This window comes from Zonotrichia albicollis, chromosome 4 (assembly GCF_047830755.1).
Source record: "Zonotrichia albicollis isolate bZonAlb1 chromosome 4, bZonAlb1.hap1, whole genome shotgun sequence".
NCBI classification, from domain to species: Eukaryota; Metazoa; Chordata; class Aves; order Passeriformes; family Passerellidae; genus Zonotrichia; species Zonotrichia albicollis.
In genome coordinates, this window is record NC_133822.1 from 43,200,658 (window position 1) to 43,217,746 (window position 17,089).

A 17,089-nucleotide genomic window follows, 5' to 3' on the forward strand; every position below is an offset into this window, starting at 1 on the left:
ATCTTTTCTGTTGGTAATTTTAATTGACTGAATTATACATCTCTTTTAGGCTATACTAAAGTTTAATTAAACATCCACTTTCACAAAGCAAGCCCAGTAATACCAGCAAAGAATTTCCACTACAGCTTGCTGTAATAGTTCCAATACCTCTGCCCATTAGTGTGTGTTAGAAGGAAGCTTATTTTACTTCAGTTAAGCCAAGAATAATTTATTTTTAATTTTAGCAGGGTACATAAATGCACAATAAACAGTGCTTAAGGTGCTTAAGATGCAAAAGGAGGAGCTGATCAAGATTCTGGTTAGATCCCTCAAGTTATTTTGCTGCTTCTCTGATCTCATGATTTCTTTGTCTTGGCAACATCTCTCCTGAATACTGTTGTGAAAATTATTTTTAACTTAGCTACCACATTCCAAAAATTCTTCTGTGAGGAATAATGGTTGGTATGACTGTGTATTCACAGGGGAATTCAACTGCTAAGAGGTTATCTAAGACTTACAAGAACAATTACATTGCTTTTGTTGGCTGTGCATGAGCATGGGCTTTGCATTAACTATGGTACATAGCTCACACAAACTGTTTTTATACTGCTATGTACATTAAATAGCATGAAGCAGATCTAAGCATTAATATGAATGCCTGAAACGATCCCCTTGGAGAAGCTGCTGCCTCTGAGGGTGAGCTGACTTGCCTGACTTGGGGGACACTGAGATATTTGGCTTGAGAACAGAACAGGAGTAACCTACATAAGAGGATAGGTTTAATTTATTTTGTGCAGCGCTAACACCCTCTCTTCTGATTCCACATTGCAAAGAAACTTTCTGTCAGAGAAACTAAGTACTTGATCTGGGGGAAAATATATTTCCACCATAAGAGATTCTGTTAAAAGGGAAAGAAATTTTTTTTTCCTTGAAAGACATGGAAGAGAAAAGGGATAGACTAGAGATCAGAGATGTGGCTCTACTGACAGAAGGCAGAGCTCCTTGTCTCATGAGTCCTTCAGGACACACCACATGTCCAGTCTTCAAAAGCTCCTTTGTAGTGGTTTCTTCACAGGCTGAGGAGAGAAAGAAAGATGCTATACAACTCATTTCTTTCCAAGCCTGGCCTTGTATCTGCTTCTGAGATCACCACACCTAGATCCTACAGCAATATATTTACTTTGTGGAGTTTTTTGAAGACAGGTGCTAAGTAAGGTCTGTTTTCTAACTGTTGCATAGCCTTAACTCAGTGGGACCCTGAGGGTTCAGCATGTCTGTAAATCAGGCCATTCTGTTTTTAAATTGCAATTCTGACAGAAAGCTCTTTGCACACTCATAATTCAAAAACTTCTTTCCCAAACCAAAATTATGCTGGGGAACTGGATGAGTCATGGGACTGGAAATTGAATATGAAGCCTTTCATCTCTAGATCACAAGTTCAAATATGCCCTGGGTCACTAAAACTTTGCCATGTACTGGCTTTTCAGCACTGTAAGATTCAATGCATACACAAATGACAAATTTCCGTTCTTGAGGACTGTGGTGAAATTGCACCAGGAGGGAAAAAAACCGACACTAAAATAAAGTCCAATTGCTTTGCTGAAAAAAATGCACATGATGCATGTATGTGTTATTTACCTTTTTAATATTTTTCTTTATTTTCTCTTTTGTTTTTTTTTTCCAGCAAAGATAAATGAAACTGTCTTGTGAATTAGAAAGATATAATTATCTCTATCTGAGTTACAATAAAGATAGAGCATGAAGTTTCTTCAACTTTGTAGACAGTGGGATGAAAAAGCATCAGAGAGTGTCTGAACAAAAGAGACCTGACAAACCACAGCAGTTAAATTCAGTTAAGGCTGTGTTATATATTTTCTTACGTGTGGGATCTTTTCTGTGGTTGGGGAATTTTTTAATCTTGGATGGAATAAAAATGAAACTTGGAAGTTGTTTAGGAGAGGTATTTATTGCGGTTTTCCATAAATTTAGATTTTTAAACTTTTACTTACACATTGTCAATCCTTGCAGACTATTTTTATGAAGGTTAATCATTATAGATGCATTTCTTCCAGTTCCCCTTTTCTAAAACACTAAGAAAGGGAATGAAGATCTAAGATGGAGAACAAGAAGTCAGGACACAAAATTTATGATCTCATTCAACTTCAAGACGTTATCAGTCTGGAGGAGAAATTTAATCTTGAACATAAATTGCATTTCCTAAAAAAACATAATCTTGCCTTAAGACACCAAATGCACTGATTACAGAGAATGTCTGTGTTTACACATTTGTACAGACCATGCTGACTGTATTAGTGTCCTAGGAAACAAACTATGTGCAGCATACAGACCTGCTCCAAGCACTAAGCAGAAAAAGAAAAAGAAATTTTGAAATCAGACCCTCTGATCTCTAAATCCTTTCAAATTCCTGAAGCACATTAACTTTACTACTGCATGATGTGTGCGGTAGTATTTCCCCTAATGAAATCTGACTAAATGTTTAAATGAGTTTAATGCATGAAATATATAAATAAAATGTGGCCTTGATTAAATTTAGACTTGATACATAACTTAAATGGGTAGCACAAGAGCAGCTTCAGTATCATGTGTCCAGGCTATTTTTGGCTACACTTTATTTAAAAAGGAATGAATTTTAACATTCCACATACCTTACAAAGAAAAGTCAATATAGAAGAGGAGAGCATATAAAAAGAAGCTGCATATAAACAATAGATATAATTCAGTTTAAAAAACAGATCTTTTTTTCCCTCTTGTTTTAAAATGCTCTAGAAGGGGTTGCTATGTCAAAGTGGATGATGTAATGTTTCTCCCCCCACTTTAAAATAAAGGCTGTCTAGGGCTGTCTATGACATCCAGATGACAAACTTTGTCCAAACATCCCTAGAAGCACTATCAATTTAGGCTTTGTCATATTACCTCACTAATGTGTCTGAACCATGACCTGTAGGAGTCCATTCATGGGGAAAAAGGTATTTCACCTTCTGTATGCACTAAATCTTTTTCTTCTTTCCAACATCAAAATCAGGTTATCCATGCAGTCTTCTGTCACAGCCTCTGAGAAGCTGACTGTCAACTCATGTAATTTTACAATGATTCCGAAGGTGCTGCTTCGGTGTTATGCCTGAAGCCTCAGTGGCACCACCACTGCTGATTTATACTCAGCTCAGATACTGCACCCAAAATTCCTCCAGCAGGCAATTTTGTGCCTTAAGAAAGTCTGTATTGCTAATTTAACTTCACAAGTCCTATCTTATTCATTAACCTTATATTTAGGTTATAATCAGAAGCAAATTTCCATGGAAGAAAATACCTCAAGGGAGGAGAACAGGATTTTCTGGGAAGGGAAAAAAGGTATCCAACACTAATGTATATTTTCTGTTTTCATGCAGATATTTGATGATCACAGTCTGGTATTTGGGAGTCATTTACTGCTCTTGTGAAAGCCTTTTTGTCAGAAAGTTTTTCTCAGCAAGTTCCCTTTTGGTGTCCATCAATTGTAAGCTCTGTGTTGACACAGAACCAAATTATTGCTCACTCCAGTTCTCTGTCCTGTAGAAAAACACTGGTTTTCAGTAAAAGACTCACTTCTGAAATCAGTAGAATTCACCCTGTGAATAGCACTTGCCACTCACTGAGGAGCATGGAAAGATTTACAAAGCAAATGTTGCCTGCCCAACATTGCAGCAGTGTTGTAAATTTTTGCCCAATGAATCCTTAAGGGTATTCTTTATTCTTAGGATCTTTGCTGTAGGGCTTGCACCCTACAGACAGTGGAAATTCAGAAAGCAATCTCCTAATGATGGTAGAATTTACCAGCAAGGAAGTGAACTCGAGCGCAGATGGCAGGGGTTGTCCCCAGGCACATGTCATAAAGGCAGCAGATAAAAGGGATTATCCTGTATCCTACAACAGTGTCAAGCCAAAACTGCTCAGACCATCCCTTGAGGAGGAAGAATCATATTATACCAGCTTCTGCATTCTTACATTCAACAGCAATGGAATAATTGTGTATTGAAGAAGATTTGGAATTTTTTCCTTAAAACCTGAAGTACTGTCCTCCTATGCACTGGTTTCAGTCAGACACATGAGAAGTACACAAAAAATTGCATAAACACAGAAGGCTGCCCTTCAAAATTTTTCTCCTTTTCAATAAGAAACAGTTCTTACAACTGGAAATATTCCTAACTAACACCTTTAGAACCATTCTTCATGTTATAGCTTTGTAGTAAAACTTTACCTTAAAAAAGTGCATGCCCTAAACAGCTTGATTTTTTTTTTTTCTGCTTCTTTTTCTTTCTTTTTTTTTTTTTTAAAGCTCACTTTGGATTCTGCCACTTCAGAAACGATGAACACTGTAAAATTGGATTTGAAACCACAGCATTAAATGCTTAAAATCTGATCCTTCTGTTGGGACCTGGGATAAATTAAGCTGATGTACATTATTTTTAAAGAAAGGAAAAAATATGGGAAGTGGGTTTTGAAGCCTGAAGGCAGAGAACAAAACAAGTTATGCAGGTGATATTAACCATCTTATTTTCATTTTTTAAATAGTTTTCTGCTTCCCTATGGTTACTTAGACTGGAAATAATTGTCTAGAAAATACATTTCAATGTGCTATCTAAAATGCCTTATATATATGTGAAATGAAATGACAGCTACGTAGCTACTGACTAAAATGCATCTTTATTTCCTTCTACATTTGTTTGATTTCTAGCACACAGTGACTTGTAAAGTATGCATGTCCTATGGAGATGAACCTGGTGCAAGTAGGTTGGTAAATGAATCAGGTGAGGTATTTAAAAATAAGTCTCATGCAACAAAATTAAACACAGAATAAATTAGCTGGGATTTAAATAAAAAATATTAAAAATTCAACCAAAATGTTTTTTAAAATCCCATATGACACTAGCTGTAATAATTTTCTTGATTAAATATTTGAAGGTAAATTTTTGATTATCAGCAACTAGCTCTATGAAGAAAACTATTAAATTAGTTTCATAAATTAATAACTATCAAAATAGTGAAGAGTAAGGCAGAACCAGGTTGTTTGGGGGCTCTTAATCCCTTATTCCAACTTAACCATCTAGTCTACCAAAATTAAGTTAATTCAACAAAGAAAAAACACTTTCTTTACAGATTCAACTCAGATATTCAGGATGACTGTAGAATGTTTAATAAATTCAACACAATAGGAGTACTTTTCATTCTTAGAACAGAAGACAGAAAACTAGATTGTTGAATCTGATGCTTTGCAAAAGGGCTGTAAAAAAGCACATTCCTCTGCCTGTATCCTCTTGCAACTATGAATAGCTTAATTTTCCTGGCTATTCCAAATCCCTTCAATGTGCAGGATGCACTGACCATGGCAAATCCATAAGCACAGAAGATGCCTATCTCATACATTCCACCATGCTCTTTATGGTGACATTTTGTTCACGTTTTAAAGACTCAGGCATGCCCTAGCCAATGGAAATTTTTCATAACCAGAACGTCTTGAGAAGAGCAAAAGATAGAACACTCATTGAGGTTATTACTGTTCAGAGCTATGCTAGAAACTGAGAAAATGAAATGTATGTAAAAAGTCAAAAATAAGTAGGAGAACACCTAAGACTAGCTGTAGGCTACAAATCTTTCTAACCCTGTAAGACAATAGGTGAAACAGATCATTATTCAGAGGGTGAATGTCTAAGGATTATGTCTAAGTGGGACATTAAGCATCAGTTTTGTGCAAAGATCACAGAGTCAGAGGTGTTGTTTTTGTTCTCACTGATCACTGTAAAATGGTTTTTGTCCCTAGTCTGGTGTCAGTTCCACAGTCAACAGGTTTATTAGTTTTAGCACAATTTTTGAGCCCCAGACTTGCCAGAACTGAATAAGATGAAGGCAATCTTGGAAGGAAGAGGGAGGAGAGAGAAGGAAGTAAGTGAATGGCCAGGGTCAGTAACCCAGCAAATAGCTGAACAAGATGGAACAGTCACTTCCTCTGCCTGGAGTTGTTAGTCAGATCTAAATTATTTTTTAAAAATTATATTTCAATAATATGATGTCCACTGAAAATTTGTATTTATCTATTAATCTTTATCTCTCCCACCACATGTTTTTACAAAATCCAAACCTACTTTATACAACAGAAGTCAGAAAATAAATTTAGCAAAAAGTTTTCATTTTTTCTTTTAAAAACAAGGCTAAAAAATCTTCCCCAAATAATTGCCAGTTTGCTTGTTTTATATTGCTGTATCTAAACAGCAGAGTATAACTGAATTCTATGTGGCTTTTAACATTTTGTCCACCCTTCCAATAATCACTGAAGTAATTTTTGCCTGCGGCTATTTCTGGTAGTTCTATAATCTATGGGAAGGCAAACAGCTGTGAAAGGCCTTTTGAAATGTTTCTAACTTTCTATCATTAAGAAGTGCGGTGTGTTTTCCTTTCTTAGAGAAGAAAATTATCATTTCCTCCAGGCTCATCTTTTTATTCAAAAACCCTTTGGAGTAATAGCAATTTAAATGGCAATTAATAAAATCTAAGGTCATCAAAAAATTAAAACAAAAAAGCTCACACTGTGTCTGTGCTGGAAAAATGTAGGAGATTGGAAATTTCTTACTTTGTCAATCTTCTTTTTCAAGGTCAAAACTGCAAAGCAAAAGAGTCATGCTATTGCTCTTTGGCTTTTTTTCTTGCACATGCCCAACAGCAAAATCTTACCTCATGGGCAACTGGTACCCTATCCTAGAGTTTCATGGACCTAAGGAGAAAAATTAGGTTTTGATTAAAAAAAAAAAAGTTTTTCAAGTCTATTTCTAATTAATTTTATTCAAATAAAATTGCCCAAGATGTGTATGCATTCTGCAGCATCTCACTCTGCCTTGCTTTGCCATTTGTCCCTATCGGATTTCTTGCTGTTCCCTGAGATCTTCCCTTGCCTCTTTGTAAATCAGTGCAGATCAAATTCAAGTTAATCATTGTTCACTACATTCATGAACAAATGGATAGTGAAAGTCAGTGTAATCCTCTCCTTAGTTTTTATATTCCAAAGGAAACTCCACAAAATGACTTGCCATGCTGCCATTTGTCACATCTTATTACCTTGGCTTCACTGTGGTAACTTACAGCAAGGATGTGGCTAACAGCAACCACATGTAATGCTGCACAGTACCATCTTGTCTGCTAAGGAAATTTAACAAGGCATGGTTCCCAGAGATCAAGATCTTTCTTGTAATTGCAGATTTTAATGGCTAGAAGACAGATGTGGGGAGCCTTTAACCCATTAACAACCATCTTGTGTGCTTCAAAGGGTTTGCTGCTACTAAGTCTCATGTCCATATATGCAATCTGTTTGATATGGCAAATTAACAGTTAAAAGTGGAAGGAAATCTGAATCTTGATCTTGCTCTTCTGCTCATTGAAATCAATGGGTGAACCTGTGTACTTCACTGAAAAACCAAGGTCTCATCAGTCTTAAATCTAGCTGATCTGTAAACCTGAAGTAGCCATTGTTGCTTCAGGTCTTGGGATCCTGGAGCTGATATGATATGAACCCACTAAAAGCAATACATGATTCCAAAGTGAGAAGGATCCTCATATTAATTAAATTTACATTAGCACTAAGGAGCATCCAATCCTTATGTTAGCTATTGTGCCATGGATATGTAGCAAAGATGTGATATAAAGCATTGTAAATAACTAAAGTCCCCCCCTAACCTATGTCTTCTGAAGTCATTAAGTAATAAAAAACTTGGTTGTTAGAACCTAAATAAAATTGGGAGCATTATAATTTTTCTGTAAAATTTGCCATACTATTGCTATTGATGTGTAGAGAGTGTTAAAAAGACAGCTCCTTGAGCATGGAAAGACATACATTGTAGCTGATTAGCAGCTTGAGAAAGAAATTACACGAAAAAAGTTACTACTAACTCCTATTCACAATTTCCTGTTGTACGTATAATTTTCATGAATATGAAACCAGATTAGTTTTTTATAAACCATATCTTTTTCTGCAAAGTGTGAAATAATGAGTTTCACTGTGAACCAGCTTAGTTTTACATATATAAACTATGGAGAGTCTATCACCAATAACTGGTCCTGTTTTCAGGCTTTACAGTCACTCAGATTCCTAGACTTGTCTAATATTTGTCTCACCAAAAGCATCACAAAGTAAACAATAATGCTGCAGATGTGACAGATAAAAATAATTAGTACAGTTCTTTCTATACTGCTCTTTTTATAATTTCATTTGGTATTACAGGAAATCTCAAGGAGTTAGCACTTAGAAAATGAAATTTTGAAACTAAATTCACAAATCATGGATTTGAGTTTTCACAACATAAAAGAATTCAGTTAGTGCGTTATGTCACCATGATGGTTCATCTCAGCCAGTGCAGCATTTCCAGAACACAAGTGACTCAATTTCATTCATGTTCTCTCATGGAAATTTTGCAGTTTTCTGATTTGTAAGAGAACTTTTCTTTTTTCTTTCTTCCTCCTCAGTTAATCCATATAAATATTGACTACATTAATAACATGGACATAATCCTCACTTTTGAAAATTTCTTCCCCACTCTGCCTTAGGCCATTCAGAAAGTTATCAACACTTTTGAGTACCTCTTATCCCTCAGCAAATCAGTTTTCAGTTTATTTAAATAACTCATACAAAGAAGGAGAAACTAAAATAGATCAAAGCTGTACTATGTGAAGGGATATGTTGGTAGGTGAGTAAATGGTATGACTGACTTAATGTGCCCAAAATTTCCTTCCTACATATTTAGAAAATTATTTTTTCCTCTCTTGGACATCAGCTTCTCTTTTGAAGTCATGCTTTATTTGCTTTTTCTTCCCAAGCTCCTATAATTTAATAGAGGACAGCAGAGAATACTTTAATCTTTGGATTATGTTGCATAATTTATGTTGCATGAGGAGCATATTAACTTATGTTGTCGTCACTATTTGGTACACTGGGCCTGCTTCTGCCTGATGTGGATTAAAGTTTAGTTTTGAAGTATTTTAGAGAATGCTTCACAGACCTCTGGAATTTTTTTCTGGTTTTTATCCTAACTTTGCAAGAATTTTTAGTTCTTTTGCCCAGAGAACTATCTCATGTAATGCCGTTTTGTTATTGTACCAGTTATGTCTGGGAGAGAGTTAATTTTCCTCATGGCAGCACACATAGTGTACATTCTGGATGTTTTGCAGACAGAGTTGACAGCGCACCACTGTGTCAGGCACTGCTGAGCAGTGCTCACATGGCATTAAGGCCTTTCCAGCCCCTCACACCACCCCACAACTGAGAAGGCTGGATGTGCACAAGGGATGGGACACAGCCAGGACAGCTGACCGTATGGATATTCAATCCACGTGATGTTGTGCCTAGCAATAAAAACTGAGAGAAAGAGGAGGGAATGGAAGTGTTATCGCATTTGTTTTCCCAGGAAAGCATTAGGCATGATGGAACGTTTTTTCCTGGAGGTGTCCCTGTTGATGAAGGTGTTTGATGAATTCCTTATTTTGTTTTACTTTTGAATGCAGCTTTTGCTTTATCTATTAAACTGTCTTTGTCTCAATCAATGAATGCTCTCCTTCTGCCCGTCCAACTCTGTCCCCACTGTGAGGAACATGAGCAAGTGGCTTTATGGAGCTTGTCTGCCTGACAGTGATGACCCACAACAGTTACTCACACTTGATGGTCATGCAAGTAAGATAAAATAAAATAGCTTGTGAAAGGTATAAGTGCACCTATCTGAAGCTGATACTTCCAAGTATAGCAAAAGATTTCCATTATAAAGTATATTGCTTTACTGAAATAGCATTTTTCCAAAACGAGAAAACTTGCAAAGTGAAGAAACACAACGAGCTAGCTGAGGGCACAGTCTCTATCATGAAAGATTCATGAAAGATTCATTCTATCATGAAAGATTCAAGCTGATGTCCCAGGTGTTATCCAAGTACTTTGAACTGAGTCCTCTAAGATGTTCAATGAAAGGATAAGGAGAAAGGCAACCCATTGTTTCTCCTACATCACAAAAGAAGATGTCACCACTTAGGAACACATGAAATTCCAGATGAATGCCAGCCAATGGCTTGACTCATAAGAAAAATTTAACTGCAAGGTCCTCAAAAAAGTAATCCTAACTCCACCCTTCTGTGTGCAATAGGTCAGCAGTAGTCCTCTTTCTTTATTTCGTTCATCAGCATGCTAACCATTGCAGTATTTACAATACAGAGGGATTGCTTTATAAATCATGTCACTCTGCATTACATTCTAGAGTCATACTTTAATTATATTCAGATTCAGATTTCAGGAGAAGATAATGCAAATGAATAGAAATTGTAGAATTTTTTTTAAGGACAGCAGAGGGTTGATTTGAACGGAAAGCACTTTACCTTTCTGTAACTTATATATACTTCATTATTTTTGGGTAAATATAATTTAAAGTATTTGATTAATAGTATGTAAATATAATTTGAAGTATTTGATTAATTTATTCAACCTATTTACGTTTCATTGAAGTAAATTTTGAGTAATTCAAAATAGAAGATATAATAATCTGTCAGATTCCATTTCTGTATTAATTAAGGCTTTTCATTGTATTTTTAGTGCAGGATAATTGATGGAAATTGAGGAACTGACAAAACAACAGAGAGAAGTCTGATAACATCAGTAAATTTCAGTATTCTCTAATCTTACTCCTCTGTAAACTTTAGTGATCTCTTGAAAAAGAATTTTGTGCATGAGTAAATTTGGAGATTAATTGCTTATTCTGACAGAAGTACAAGTGTATTATTATTTTGGACATACTAAATATTATATTTTAATAATGCCATAATAAAATATAAATAATGAAGACCATGTCACAAGCTGTTGCCTAAATAATAAGAGCTTGGAAAGACATTTCTGAGATGGAAGTTCTCTGAGACTTCATGTTTCCTATTATCTACTGCAGCTGGATATCTGGAGTACCTAATCCAAGGTCAGGTTTCTTTGGGTTACTCGTTTTGCTTTTATCCAATGTAGGGTGAACAAAGTTCATTAGTAAAATTAACTGATTTTTAAACCCTCCTAGTTGTGTAGAGTCAAAACTGAGAATTTCCAATATCTGCTGGAATTTTCAGTCAGTATAGCTATTTGAGTTATTGAGAAGAAGCCTTTGAATTATTCTATGCTACCAAAAACATCTTTCCACACAGTATAAACTTCATTCTGCACAGTATAAAATTGTTTTCATATGCAAATAATTTCTATCGAGGTGGCCAACCTAAGCCTGGAAGTAAAGAAAAAATATCATTGCATGTTTTCATTTGTGTTTTTCTGTGTCATAAATTATAACAGTAGAAAGCTCTTCTTGCATGTGAAACTGGACATGGTTTGTTCAGTAAGGCAAAAGCAAGTTAAGCCCCTCTTAAATGCTGTTAATTAGAAACAGGGACATTACAAGAAAGACAATTTAAGAATTCAAATGAGTGAGAAATCCCAAACAACCCTACGCAGTTTTTGTTTATCCAACAATATTGTAAATAGGAATCTGACACCATCAGTGTTACATTTCACCAGTTATCTGATAAACCAAAACAAGAGACACATTGACACACTGGGTAGTCCTGTCAGTCACTGCTAACTAGTACACAAATAGCTCCACAGGATATCCAGACTATGCAGATACATGGTTTAATCTGGTGGGAAGGAAGCTTTGTTTTAATTAATCTTCTAACTAAGTATTTTTAAAGAAGCATTTCAGTCCATTAGGCTAAGCCTCAAATTTAAGTCTGAGTAGATCATTACATTTTTTTCTAACCAAATTTTAATAATATACAGGCATCCACAAAACTTTTGTTTTGGTTTAACTTTCAGAAGTGGTTTTCCAGGAAGAAAAAGTCTGCAGAAAAAAAAAAAAAAAAAAAAAACAGAAGGAGAAAGCAACCCTTCTACCTATGGTTCTTGGGAGAAAAGGAAAAAAAAAAAATTAAAAAACAAAAATGAAAGAAAAAGATGAGCTGTTTAGTGATCTGAACAGATCTCCAATACTGTTATCAAATGGAACTGTAGGAGAAAGGTATTACATGTAAGATGACCACATGTCCACAGGGTCAGGAAAATAATTAAATTTATTAAGTTCTTTTCAAAATGAACCATGAACTTTCATGGTTCCCTTTTTGCTCTGTATTGTATTTGCTTCGGTTTATTGGATGTTCTTACATCTATTGTCCCTCATCCACTAAACATTTTTTTTTTTTGGTTTCTGCTGTTCAATCTTAATAGCTGTGTAAATTATTTAGGGTTTGGCCCTCAGTGTTTCTGGATAGTAACAAAGGTCTTTTAAAAGGATTTCTGGGTGTGGATTGTGTTTTTCAAGGAAATCTTGGAACTCTTAGTAAGAAACTATTGCTTAATCTAAATTAAAAACCAAAATTAACTCTAATAATAACTGAGTGGTATCCAGAAATCAATGTGTTTCAGACTGTGTAGTTAAGTAAATGTTAGGGAAGAAAATGAGTAGAGTAATTTCAAACCTACATCCTTAATTTACATTTGTCATATTTAGTCACCAAATTGGAAATAAGGCACTTTCCACTGAGATTAACATTTTGGTTTTTGACTTTTTGTTGGTTGGTTGGTTGGGGTTTTTTTGTTTTTTTGCTTTTTAACATATCTTGACACAACCTTCTGTTCACAAAAAATTTCCCATTGATGTAATTCATGTCATAGAAAGAAGACCACAGTCTGGCTTATGAGGGATATTTTCAGCTTTTTTACAGATATATATATGTCATCATCTAACCTTTCAGAGAGCAGGTCCACATGGCACAAAGCCCCAGTAGGTGCTTGAGGTTATTGCAATAATCATTTTTAGCATCTCTGCCTCTGTACATCAGCAGTGGGGGGCTCTAACTATAACTAAATGAAGGAAAGCAAAGATATGAAGTAAAAATCTTAATAAATAGAGCAGAAGGACATGAACATTTCTGTGAGATTTGTTTATTTAATCCCTAAAATTTTATTTAAAACAGAAACCATATAAAAATTTTTGTAAAAAGTTAAACTAGCTTTTCTATGATCTCTGAAGATAAAAACTTTGCATTAATTAAGAAATTTTCTAGAGTAATTTTCCTTATCATGTAATATCTAAGTGGCTTTGAGATACAAGTGGTCATTCATTAAGTACATATGTTTTATTAAATTTTGATTTCATTGAAACTAAAAAAATGTTAAAACACTTTTCTGTTTTTCCATATCTTCCCAGTAAAATTTTAGAAATAATGCTGTAAGTTTAGCAATTTTTATATCCTGATTATTAAAATATACAATACTTAATCTATTCCTTTACACTAACAGAAATACAAAATTTAGCACTTTATAATTACCAGAAGTTCACTCCATTTTCTCTGTAATACCGGATATTGAGTATACTGAGGATAATAAAATCTTCTTTAAATTGTGTTTCCACAGGTTTATTTCCCCAGGTGAAACTAAATTCTTTTTCTTTTCTTTTTTTTTTTAATTAAACAATATTGCAACTCTTTCTTGAGAAATAGTTAGATAAATTGAAGTAATTAAAATCTCTCTCTTCTCTGAACAACCTTTACTTTCACATTAGATCAAAAAACAATCAATAATTAGAATTCTATATCTAAACTAGATTACAGTACTTAAAATATTGTCATCCATTGCTTCATTCTCCTCCATAATGCTGTTAAGTAGTAATAATTATACTAAAAGTCTGCTTGCAAATTCCACAGGGCATTATCCATAGCATATGGTTTTGAGTTTGGGTAGGCTATTCCCTCATTTCAAATTGAAGTGCTAGATGGTATGCATTTAGAGAAAATATTACTGCCTCGAGTACAAAACATATCTATCATTTATAGCTAGAAATTGCATTAAAACCCTTTCCATAATACATTTTTTATTATTCTGTAAGAGTGAGTAGTAATTTCACAGTCTAATAAAAAAACAGCAGTGATATTCCTCACATATGTATGACTCAACAATGCTGAACATGTTCTTTCCCTGGCATCAGCTGTAATTAATTTGAATCTCTCATTAACAAGAACACCACCACAAACCAAATCCATAATGTTAAAAATTGATTTTCTAGAAAAAAAAAAATTTCTTCCAAAGTCATGATTAATATTCCTGGCTTTTTTTTTTTTTTTTCATCTGAATGAATTTAATAACTAACCAATGCTCTGGAACTTATTGATTATGTAAGTTCTTCATAACCAAGCTATAAAACCCTAACAAATATTGGCTTTAATCAAAGCCACATTTTATCTACTTTTCTATTCTTCAAATTTCAGTAACACATACATTGGAAAGGAATGTGGATGTTTATTGAAACAACAAGTTTTGTTGCTTTAGTCTTTTCACTTTGAGTCATCTTGATTGTTTTTGCATTACAAGCTGAAATAGGTCATAGGACAATGTTGTTGCCTGAGCGAACACAAGAACAAAAAAAGGAAAATCACTGATTCTGCACTGTGACCTGACTATGGATGATAACTGAGGTCACAGTCAGTGCTGGCCCATGAATCTGTAGAGCACAGCATTAATATTTTTTTCAGTCTGATCAGCTAGATGTCATACAAGCTGATATGTGAGAAAGTGTGAAGGTCAGCAGTGTTTCAGAAGTCAATGAACTAGATAATAACTAGGGAGAAAAAAAAAGATCCTCCTAAAATTTTACTAGGAAAGACCTGGAGACTTGTAGCACACCCAGAGACAGTAAATCCTTCAATCTATCTGGGTCACAGTAGTGCTCTACATTCTGTACAGAAACCATATGCAAACAGTTGTGTATCTTTACAGCTGTTACCTCACACCTTATCTTCCCAGCCCAGCTCTTTTAAAAATAACTAGTCAACTGTTGAGTAGTTGCATCCTAATTTTGCTTGAGGGAGTAAAGAGGGAAAGATCAGAATAGTGTATTGTGAAGTCTTGCATCAGAGTCGAAGGGAAGAGTGCTGACATTTTAATAAAAATATCTTTTGTCCAGAGTCCTTAGAATTTGGAGAGAAGTCAGTAGGAAAAAATGGACCTAATTGCTTTATGACCCTCTGAAGACTGAGTTGACCTCACTGAAGTTAATTTATTGGAATGGTAGAAAACCATGGAGAACAAACCTTGAAAAAGTTTTTTTCTTCAAATTTTCCAGTGTAAACTATAATTTGGGCAGAGATGTTAATAAAAATAACATGAAAAGAGCTGCTGCCATATTATCTGCTGTCCTCTCAAAAGCTGTATTAAGCCATTCCTCTAGGAATTTAATTCATCTGACTGAAATGTATTTCATTACGCAAATCAGTGAGGACAGGCAGGAACAGCTAGGGCAAATTAATTCTATCATAAAGTAGAGGTGTAGTCTCAAATAGGTCAGGCAAATCCTACCTTACAAGTTCTGGTTTTAATCTGCTAATTAGTGTGGTGCTTTATATTATTAACTCAGGTAGAGAAGTCAGCAGTGCTGGTCCACAGCCACCAACACACTCTCTTTTAGGAGGCCACAATATATTTTGGTGATTTGTATGTATTAAAGATAATCCTTCTTGTTTCTTTTTCCTCTTTAGCCTGCAGTCCATGCCCAAGAAAGGAGCAAGAGAGACACCAAGGGTGATACCTTCTCTCAAAGATGATAATGGAATGGAGAATCCATTCCTGTTTTTCTGATTAAGTTCTCTAGGTAAATCATGTTCCCATATCTATTGTCAACATTCTAAACCTCTTTCACTTTGCTGCTGTTTTGCTAGTAAAATTCTCTTTAAATGCTCATAGGAGAACATTTCTATTACTCTTGCAAAGTGGCTTTGGGCTGAAATCAGTAGTCTCCTGCATGCTTCTACGTAAATTTCAAAGGAATTTTTAATGCATCAGCAATGCAGCAGTGAATATTTTGTCTGCTGCTAATTGTCCACATTTTTATAAATACCACATGACTTATTTGACAGATCATCTGCCTCATTGAGGGCTTAAAAGAAATGTGTTATTTAATAAGTCTGTTGCATTCCTTTCTGATGTGTAAAATTTGCTTATTACAAAAGAGAAAGAAAAATATGAACTGAGAATTGAGAAGTCTCATTTTTAAAGTCACATGTAGTTTAATTCTACACATGCCAGTATGAGTATGAGTAAATGTACTTTCTGGTACACAAATATTTTAAAATCCTAAAGTAATGGGGTTTAAGACAATGGGTTTGAAATATTGTACGAACTTTAATTCAAAGTGCTTGGTATTTATAAGCTAGATTCACCTTAGCCCTACAGAAAAATCTTAATTAAATTAACTTAATCAACCAAACTCAAGCTATGAAGCTCTCTTGGAACAGATGTGCTAATTAATTGCATTCTGATTTACTATATTAACTTGATGTCACATACTGTAACAAAGGTCTTAAGCTATTTTTTAATTAAACGGAAAAATATGCAGCCATTACATTGGTTGTGTAGATCAGATCTGTTTAATTTAAGTTCATGGCTTTGTCACATCATTTTCCTTCTTTGAAGCATGCTGAGTATGTGTAGTTTTCCTTCTATAACAGGGGTGATTCGTAATAATAGAGTGAGGGAGATGGCTTTTGGACTGTTTCTTCCCTCAGCTCTGTCTGTCTTCACATCATCACATTTCCAGGAAGAAGAATTGGCTGAAAAATGACTCTGAGTAAGCCCTGCTTAGTGCTTTTTCAGTGTAAAACTTAAAAGTGACATTTTGGTATCAGGCAGCTGCCTTTTTTTTGCCTTTTTTTTTCCTCCACACCAGATGCAAGGGCAATGATATGAAACTGAAAGAAACCACAGCTCAATCGTCTGCCTTCCACTTAATTTTTCATACAAATTTAAGGTCAGGTTGTGGCCTGGTAACCAGTGAGGTGTATGTAACATTAGAACAGTAATACTCTGAAACTGATTATGAAGAGAAACCAGGAAGAATGGACAGGAGCCTGCTCTTGGTTAAACTAAAACTAGATCAACTCTATTACTGTATGAAGTAATGGACCTCTTTAGATTTATACTATTGATAAGAAAATGAAGAATGCATCAGACAACAGTGACACAGTTATATTACACTTTCAATAAAATGATCTTTTATGTTCATGTATATGTGTTTTA